Source organism: Notothenia rossii, assembly GCF_949606895.1.
Source record: "Notothenia rossii genome assembly, chromosome: 8".
NCBI lineage: Eukaryota > Metazoa > Chordata > Actinopteri > Perciformes > Nototheniidae > Notothenia > Notothenia rossii.
In genome coordinates this window covers 49,789,095-49,798,784 of record NC_136906.1, presented here as the reverse complement: position 1 = coordinate 49,798,784, position 9,690 = coordinate 49,789,095, and positions in this window count along the sequence as shown.

Here is a 9,690-nt window from a genome sequence, read left to right as displayed (position 1 = left end):
ACTACAAATCCCAGATTCCCGCATGCTGGCTCTTATGAACCGACTGACTCCCCTTGTGTGTATGTACAGCTCTCAACATGCCCAGACTTGTAGTGATGTTCACCTCTTTTAATACTTTTAATAGCACATTACGTCACACGTTTAATGCCTCCCTGCTCCCTGTGCGCAGAGGCGACGCATCATATGACGTCACATGTTTGGCATTCGTCGATTGAAAATGCTTTATTTAAAACAAAAACAAGGACAATAAACAAAGCAGTCTTCACAACGGCGAGACAAAATACTTTGAGCCGCCCTATAGCCAAAGCCCGAGACACTATATAAAGCATAATAAAGACAATATATAGAGAGCATAATGTTTTTAATGCAATGTAGTCTCGCAACGTAGGCTTCAGCAGAATGGCCCGCGGTGGGTAGCATTTGCTCGCGATCTCAAGTCGTCTACAACATACGTTTAGGGAGCTATGTAGAAGCCTATGGACATCCCAGAAAGTTGAAAATGTACGCTAAGGGCAAATCCCTGAAAGTTGAAAATGTACGCTAAGGGCAAATCCCGGAAAGTTGAAAATGTACGCTCAGAGCAAATCCCGGAAAGTTGAAAATGTACGCTAAGCGCGGCCCCTTGCGTTGTTAAAAGCCGACACAGGGGACTGACATAACGTCAACATAGGCCGATCTGGGTGTGAGGATGTGTTGATTTGGACAGTTTTGGGGGTTGTTGAGGATGTTAGTGAAAAGGCTGATTTTGATACATTTTGGGTCGATTTGGAGGATTTTGGGGACTCTTATTTGGACTCTTTTTTGAAAAACAATTGTAGAGACAAGCATTTTCATCTTGTGCTTTATATATCCAATGGCCGCAACACTACTCATTGTAGTCAAAATCAGCCCAACAAGAGTACAAATATTGGCACTTTCTGGTTAAATCTGTTATTTTTTAAACCACTTCAAAATTGTCCAAATCGGACAAGTCTTTTGAACTGTATAGTCAGGGGTGCACACAACTTTCTCAGTGAGGTACTCAGATGAGTACCTGGAGTCAGTGTTTGGTACTCCAACTTCCGGCTCCCCTCAAAGTTCCCATGAAGCCCTCTGTATCGAGAATATCAGCGGGTGGGGGTGCTAGTGGAGTATGATGAAGCCCTCTGTATCGCGAATGTCAACGGGGGGGGGGGGGGGGGTAGTAGTAGAGTGCAGAGCTTCGTGACCACAGAGCGTGTGAACGTTGTGATCAGCTGTTTTAGCGCAGTGCTGCTGTACAGGCCGATGTTAACAGCAGCCCTGTCTGTGCACACGGAGACCGACTCCGTCGTCCGATGATCTAACCGCCTTCTGGAAAAGCTTCACATATACATCGGTACGCAAATGCGCTTTGTGACACAAGTGACGGTACGCATTTCAGATTGTTGCCGCGCATGCGTACCTGCGTACCAGTTATGTGCACCCCTGTGTATAGTCTATAATTCAATTAATGCTAAATAATGCTAAATATGCAAATTGCCCAACATTATGCAAGTTAGCATCCTGCAGTTTCTATTTTCTGGTGACCTGTACTATACATTTCTAACACAACATTTTGAGGTACTCAACATTTCTGGGTTCACTATGCTGGCAACTAGACTTAAATGAGCATGTCCTGCAGTAACAACTGGCTGGGCATGGAGTTTAATGCGACCTCAAAGAGGAAAAAAGACATCTGTCATCATAATGCATTCAGAAGATATCGACTGATGCACAATGATTTCCTTTACAGCCTTTCCAAGATGCTTTTCAAAGTGAAAGTGGTTGTAGGGAAGCCTACAGTTGCCTTAGATAAGCACAATACTTTTGATTCAGTTTCACTCTGGGCCATTGTATTCTGAAAAATATATGCTTGAAGTTCATATTGTAGCCCAATTGATACTGGGTAATTGAGGGTGACACAGATATTGATATACTTCTTTGGCAGGGGCCAGGGTTATTACTGTAAACTAAAGATTAATCAAAATGAAATAAGCAGTAAAAAATGTGATCATAAACTGACACAATATAGAATGATTTAAATAAAAAAGGATCAAAACAATACAAGCATTTTTTACAAGAATCACAACTGAAAAATAGGACACGTCATTCATTTCCATCCTTCTTGGTGACATTCACCCACAGAAAATAAAAGGACTTGACATTCCATGGTGCTTTGTCAAAATGACTTCACCTGATTAAATATTTAGTATAAGATTAAACGTGATCTAACCAAACTCTTCGACTCAGGTCTAATAGTAATATCAATACATATGTATATCAATTTCGTGTGCATGAAACCAGTTTTCCAGTGTGATAGTGACACTGAACTAAGAGTTAAAAAGTTGAACATTTTAAACCGCAGTACATTACCCTTGGTCAGACGTTTTTTTAAATGTATTTATTCACACTGTATAACAATGCTTCCTCATGTGAAATTCAGAAGCAGGTTTAGGTGCCTTGGATTTAGAAAGTGGCTTAAGATCTATATTTTTACACTTGCCTTTGCATTATCTTTTTGTTATTTCAATCAATATTTCTGCACGAGTAAGATGTTATATAATCTGCTTTCTACTCAGATGTGATTACTTTTTATAATGCCAGGTATATTAAGCCGTGCAGTGGAAGAGGTGGAAGTAAAAGTGAAGTACAAGTCCTGCATTGGAAATATCACTGAAGTACTGGATTATTAAATGTTAAATTACCAAATGCAGGACAATCTTAGCAACACCCAATAAGAACAATCATGAATACATTATTAAACAATTTAAATGTTAGTAGATTTTCACCATTAATTCACCTACAATATTTCTCATTAAATTGCAGTAGGAGTATAAGTATACATTGTCATGAAAAGTATAAAGGTACCTCCATTTGGCACTTAAGTACTTTTATAAATGTCCTTAGGCAAATTCCACCACTTGCACTTAGTTACTTTCCACCACTGCTGTAATCTCCTAATTTCACACCCAAACACAAACTCACACAGACTGAACAAACTGAAACGTTAACTTTGATCAAATGTATTATGTCAACAGATTTGCTAAACTATATGTTTGGGTGGGTTGAAAGCAATAATATTAAGTTGAGCTTAATATTTTTTATTTAAACGTAATATTATGGCGTTGAACTAACCTAATACAGTAATGTAAAATATGTCGACATAATACATTTAATTATCTAGTGCAGCAGGATAATCAGGAATCGGTGTGTTGCGTGTCCTGGCCACAGGGTGCTGCTGTTGTTCTTCCAACAGCTGGCCTCCTCTTCAGAATCTGATACTGATCAATCACAGCTCCCTCTTTTTCTCTCCTTACATAAGAGCAGTATTTCTCATCTGTTAGTACAGCGTTATACACAGAATCTCTCACATTTAGAATGCATTCATTTATATTCCTATGTCAGCATCAGCACTCCCCTTCCCAGGAAATAATCTGTTTCCTCCGCTAAATCCTATGATTGATTATAGTTCACTCGTGCAGCTGATGAACATTTGTCTTGTGTTTATGGCTTTTAAGTGGCACAAGCACTCCAGGTTGGCATTATGGATATCCCTGTCCCCGATAAGACTTACATTGTTTAATTAGAGTGGGGGGAGAAAAGACCACTGTTTGCAAATATTCAACCAAATCATTTTCTATAAGTGGAGCAACTCCCACCGCTGCACCCCACCGACAAGTAAACACCGCAGACACTGGGGACCTCTGCAAAGTCATTTTGCAAAATAATTTTTACTTTATCTAAATGCCCCGTTCACTTACACTGAATTTATTGGACAGAGGAAATACATCACCTGAAAAATAATCTCATAGGCTAATTAGTATTAGTCTGAGGAAGCGTTTCTGCAGCGTGCACACGGCTGAATACCCAATAGAATCACAGCGGGAATCAAAGAGCTGCACCTGAAAGAGTGGCTTACATCCTACAGAAGGCTCTGCAGCGCTGGGACTATTACAGCCGAGCCAGGTTCAAAGCCCAGGTAGAAATGAAGCCATTATTTGCCTCTCTGTTCTCACTTGAAGAGCTGATTTGAATCAGATTGCCCCCCTAACCTTCCTCTCCCCCTGCCCACAAAGTGACAGAGCAGCTCCAGTCCATCACAGCTGGGGGTTGCTGTACCGCTGTACAGCTGAATGCTCGGCAGGGGGGGCGGTCCACGCTGCTGTTAGCTTTCCTCCCCTACAATCCTATCCCACCAATAAAACAAACATCTTAAATAAGCTTTGTTAATGTCTAGCATTCAGTTTATATGTGTCTGCTGAAAAATGTGAACACATTGTGCCATCAGACAATTCTTCCTTAAAAGGTTTTGTTTGTTTTTTACATTTAGCTCAGTGCACCACTATATATTTTCCAAGGGAATCAATCATATTTAAACAAATTGCAAAACTGTTGGATGGTATCAAGAGTTGTAGATTAGTTCTGCAAAGAGCTCCCATGAGACCCATCTCGGTAAACACTACATTTCATGCGGAGCCACCAGCCTGACAGGCCTGTCTGCAGATTTGTTTTAGCTTTGGAGGCTATGATTATGGAAACAAATCACAGGGACACAGTGGTTCAAAGCTGAAGAGGTTTACACTCATTTAGAAGCTTGGTGTTTTTGTTGCAAACACACCAGGTTATCACAGGGCTCATATAGCTCGTGACATCCTCTCAAAGATTGTCTGGTAGCCAAGTCATGAAATGAAGTTACTAGTGCTCCCACAGAAAACTCATTTATCAACTCTATTTCTCCTGGCTTTGTTCTCTGCAGTTCATCCAAAAGGGCGTGTTGAAAGATAAGATTTGTTCTTCGGCTCTTTTTATTCTACACATACAGCTGCTTTCCACTTCAGAGACAAGTTAATACAATCAGTTATTCCTGGCATTTTTGCCTCTGGTACTCCGAGTCAAGAGTCTGCAGCTGTGACAAAGACAGACCCCTCTGCCAGGGGGGGGGGGGGGGGGGGGGGGGGGGGCCAGCAGCACATCACTGTGGTGCATCAGAACGCCTGGAGGAGTGGGATAAGGTAATGTCCGTACCCTTGAGCATGCAAGGTGTCAAGGCGGGAACACAGAGGAGCAGAGTGTGGTAGTCTCCAGGGGGGTCAGACAGGGATCAAGGGCATTCTAGTTATTTGTGATTATTCCTCCGAGTATGTGCAGGACTGCTTCTGAAGCAGATAAGAAACAGCAAGAAAAAGTGGACAGCATTTTAAAGCAACTCCTTTTCAGCCCAGAAGCCACATAAGAAATTGTTAGACTGCGAGGAACTCATTTCTTGTCAGTGCCACTGGGTCAGGTGTACAACCTTCAGGGGGATTATGCCCAGCAGCATCTCTCTGCCTGACCACTGACTTCCCCCCCCAGCATCTGTGCTCCCAGGGGAGGTTTAATGCAACAGGAATGCAGGAGAAAATTCACTTTCCGCACAGACAACGGTAAGTTTCTTGCAGCTTTAGTACTATTAAAAAGGCCCTATTATGCTATTTGGGTTTTCCCTTTCCAGTAGTGTTATAGGTTTTAGTGCATGTATATGGTCTGCAAAGGCTAACATCCCTGTGTTCCCTCCAGAGGGAGTTTCTCGGCTAGTTTTCAGCTGTTGTCCTTTGGCGATATGTTTGGTAACCAATAAGGTAATGGTTAAACATGCAGGACTACTTTTAATTTAGGGTCTGACCTTCAGTGTTCATTATTGTAATCACAAAAATAGGAGAATATGAATAAGTACAAAAGATCAGGTCCAAGGGACAAACTAAACAAACAATTTTCTTTTTACGTTACAATTACTATTGTGAGCTTTTTTTTTACAGCAACTGCATTTGCACTCTGTGTTTTCTCCTGTAACTGTGTTATGTGTGAACAATTCAATTAATAAAGTGTAACAAAGAAGAAAAATGGATGTAAAGTATAAGAGCAGTCGATTTAAATATTGGATCACTTTTCTCAACTTCCTTAAATAACAATGATTTCGTAATGTAATGTGCTGACGTGAATTCAAATGAAATGGTGTGTTGGAGTGCACAGACAGTGTTCCCGGAGCTGTGTGGCCCCGCATTTATCTCCACATGGCTCCTTTGCTGCAGAGGAGACTTGTGGCAGCTGCTTATTTTGCCCCTACCTTGGCATGGCTGATGAACTGTGACAGCTGATGTCTGAACAACCAGTCAAAGAAACTGCCTGTAATGAGGAGTCTGCTGCTTGAGAGACAGATGTCATCATATTTCAGATAAAGTTATTCCCTGCTCTGCCGGGGCCGGAGCGGCTCTGGCAGGCTCCGTGTGCCGGGGGCTGTCACATGGTGGGTTATTCTGAGATTTTTTCTGTCTAAGCAGAGGGGTAGAATCAAATATCTTGGCCCTACCTACACGTGTGAAAATATGCCTCTACATATAGCTTCACAGAAAATGCAGAATCTGGCGTTCAGTGTTGCCTTGGCCCGCCGCCCGGTGATGAATCAGGCCAACGTGAGATTGAAAGCCAGATTTTGTTGATTCAGACAACAATGGGAATCAGTCTTGGCTGGAGTTTTACTTGGAGTCTTAATTGAAAAGCTACATCTCCCACTGGTTTAAAGGTTAGTCTGCTATGTTAAAGCTCACTCTAATAATGTTTTAATTAGTACATCATTATTATATCCATCTGTATTAAACTTAACAATAAACACATTTTCTGTGGTAAGAAAAAATCTCAATTCGTACACCAATTTTGTATTTTATTGCATTGATATGCACTAAAATGACGCAAGACACAAAAAGTACATTATGACTTGGTTTCCTGTAAACAGCTGAGCCAAGGAGAGCAGAATCAGAACACAGGTTCACGGCCATACAAGGAACACTCTATACTGTATATATCAAATAATATAAAGTGCAAAGCAGTATTCTGAGCATTGAACATTAACTATCATCCTCAGAAATGTTGTCCTAACGGCACTTCACTGTCATACACTAATGTACTTAAGTACACTAAGTTTATTGTACTTTACTCACAGAGTATTTCTATGTTATGCTACTTCCTATTTCAACCTCTTTGTTGGATAGCTCTCTAAAAAATATGGTATGGGATCCCTTGCCGTGTTTCACGAGTTGTTATTAGTCTCTTTGGAGAGAAAATGTCCTCCGTCTTTCAGGATGGAGTCGTTTAAAGAAGAGTTAAAGGCCCAAGAGGTAACATTATTTAATACTCAATATTTTACAAACAAAAATCAAAAAACAGTTGGTAACTATTGGACTCAAATACCTATCTGTAACGTGATTTAGGGTTTGTAGAAATACATGAATATTAAAAATGTTGTATAGTGACTTTAGAATTTGTTGCTAATAATACTTACTTCTGTTCCAGTATTTTCACATTAAGTAACATATTTTTTCCACCACTGGGTGACTCTTATATAGTAGCCAGATTCAGGGTTGATGTAATCCTGTATCTCCAAGCCTTAAACGTATGTCAATCCTTAACATCACAGCTCCACTGCTGTGCGTAGTGACAATTACAGTTAATCGTATGTTTTCCTATACGTTCTTTTTTTCAACTAGAAGGAGGTCAACGGTAACTTTCAATGTCATCCGCAAAATGTAGTGTGTGTGGACGTGATGGGAGTCACCTCCCCTTTGTGTGGTAGTGAGCTGAAATGTTGGGTCAGGTCCACTTGGAGGCAAATGTATAGTGACGTTTGAAATTAATAAAGGAAATTGAGATTCATTTATACATGCCGGCCTCAGCAGGCACATCAGCAAAACTGTCAAACAGAGGTCACATACTGTATGCATCCTATGAGGAGGCCCTAAGCCAAGTAGAAAATTGTTTATTTTCAGCTCCAACAGGATGTGGATTCTCTGTGGCCAGTACATCTCTTCCTATGAAAAAGCAATAGATCAGCGCTTTTAACAGAGCTGGCCAGGGCTTGCTGCTATGGAGTTTAGCGAAAGAGCTGAACAGCCAAACACAGGCCGTGTCTCAATTCAGGGGCTGCACCCTTCGGAGCAGGCCCGGCTCCGGGATGAAATGACTGAGGGGGCTGTTAAAAAATCAGAGGGGGCGATTTTTTTTCTCACAACAACTAAAAATACTGGCAATGTAATTAATTAGCCGCTTTCACACCAAGTACTTTGCCGTACTTAGTTCCCAGTACTTAGTTCCACGGAGTTCTTTAGTTCATGGAGCGTGAGAAAAATAAAAAGTTAACTAATCATACACAGGGTTGCAAAATTAATATTGCAAAATGTAACTCTAAGCATTTCAGACAAACAATCCTTAAAGGATCATTTAAAATGATGTACTGTTCTGGTTTTTAAAAAACTAAAGAGATGAAATGACAGTCACACGTGCATCCCTTTGACAGCACTGCATAAACAAACATCAAGCTAAAGGCTGCTGTCTATTTGTGATTGTCTTATTATTATGGGATTAGAATAAATTAAATAAACTTTAACCTAAATAAAAGATGATCAAATCTGGTGGAAATATTTAAAATAGTCTTTTCTTTTAGCCCTACCTCAAAGCAGCATGAGCTGAATACAAAGGTTGTAATGTTGTCCCAAAGTTTAGTAAAACATTGCAACATGTCAGAGAAATAAATAAAGCAAACAGCAGCTACACGTCAGGGTAGCATTTTATAAATCCCACCGTACTATAGCCTACCGGTCTAAATGTTTTCACTTTGGTCCATTTATGTAATATAAAGTATAACTTATCTATAACAGAGTCAAGATCTCTGTATGACTTTAGTGAACTTCTGAATTGAATAAAAAATAAGTGTAAACCAACAGTGCAGTACGTCCAGCTAGCTAGTTAGCGTCACTAACATCACGAAAATGTACGTTTTAATGCCCCTTGGGTTTGACGTGTGTGACATTAGTTAATTTAAAGTAAGTTAAAACCCAATACTCACATTTATTAGTGATTCCTCCGCTTGCTGCTGTTTTTAAATCCACTCTGCTGGGGAGACCGGACCGCCATTTAATTTGAAAAAAACTCACTCTTCCCTGCGCGCATTGCACCCTGGGATATGGTAGACCGCGAAGGATACATCAGATGTATCCTTCAAATCCGGGAAAATAAGGCCGCATCCGGAGGAGTCTCGTCTTTAAAAAAAAATTGGGACAGCCTTCTTTCGGCGGAAGTGACGTATGCGGTCTACAAATGCAGCCTCCGAAGGGTGCAGCCCCTGAATTGACCTTTCGCAAAGCCACGCCCCTAAATGCCCGTTGTCCAATCATATTCGATCACGTGCGCGGCTCCCTGTGGAAGTCCGACAAGCTTAGTGTTCAAATTCATTGCGAAAATGGTGAAGCGTTGTGCTTATGGTCTTTGCAAATCGGATAGCAGATATCCCATAAGCTTAGAGGAGGGGGGTGATATTTTACCCGTTTCCTAAACCCAAAACCCGAGAGGCGAGATGCCGCCAGTGGATAAAGAAATGCGGCAGGCCCCATGCCCAGCTGAATATGGCGAATATCAACAAACACAAATACGTTTGCTCCAAGGTAAATACGTGCTAACGTAGCTAGCTAGCTAGCAAAGATTACATTCACAAATTAACTAACTAATTTAATTAACTAATTTCACTAACTAACGTTAGCTAAAGTCACACGACTACAGCTGTAAACTGTGTGCTTATAGGTCGTTTTGACCATGTATATCACGTGATGCATAATAATGTCTGAACAGCTGAGCTCCGTTATTAGTCTACTTGTGGTCAAAGTA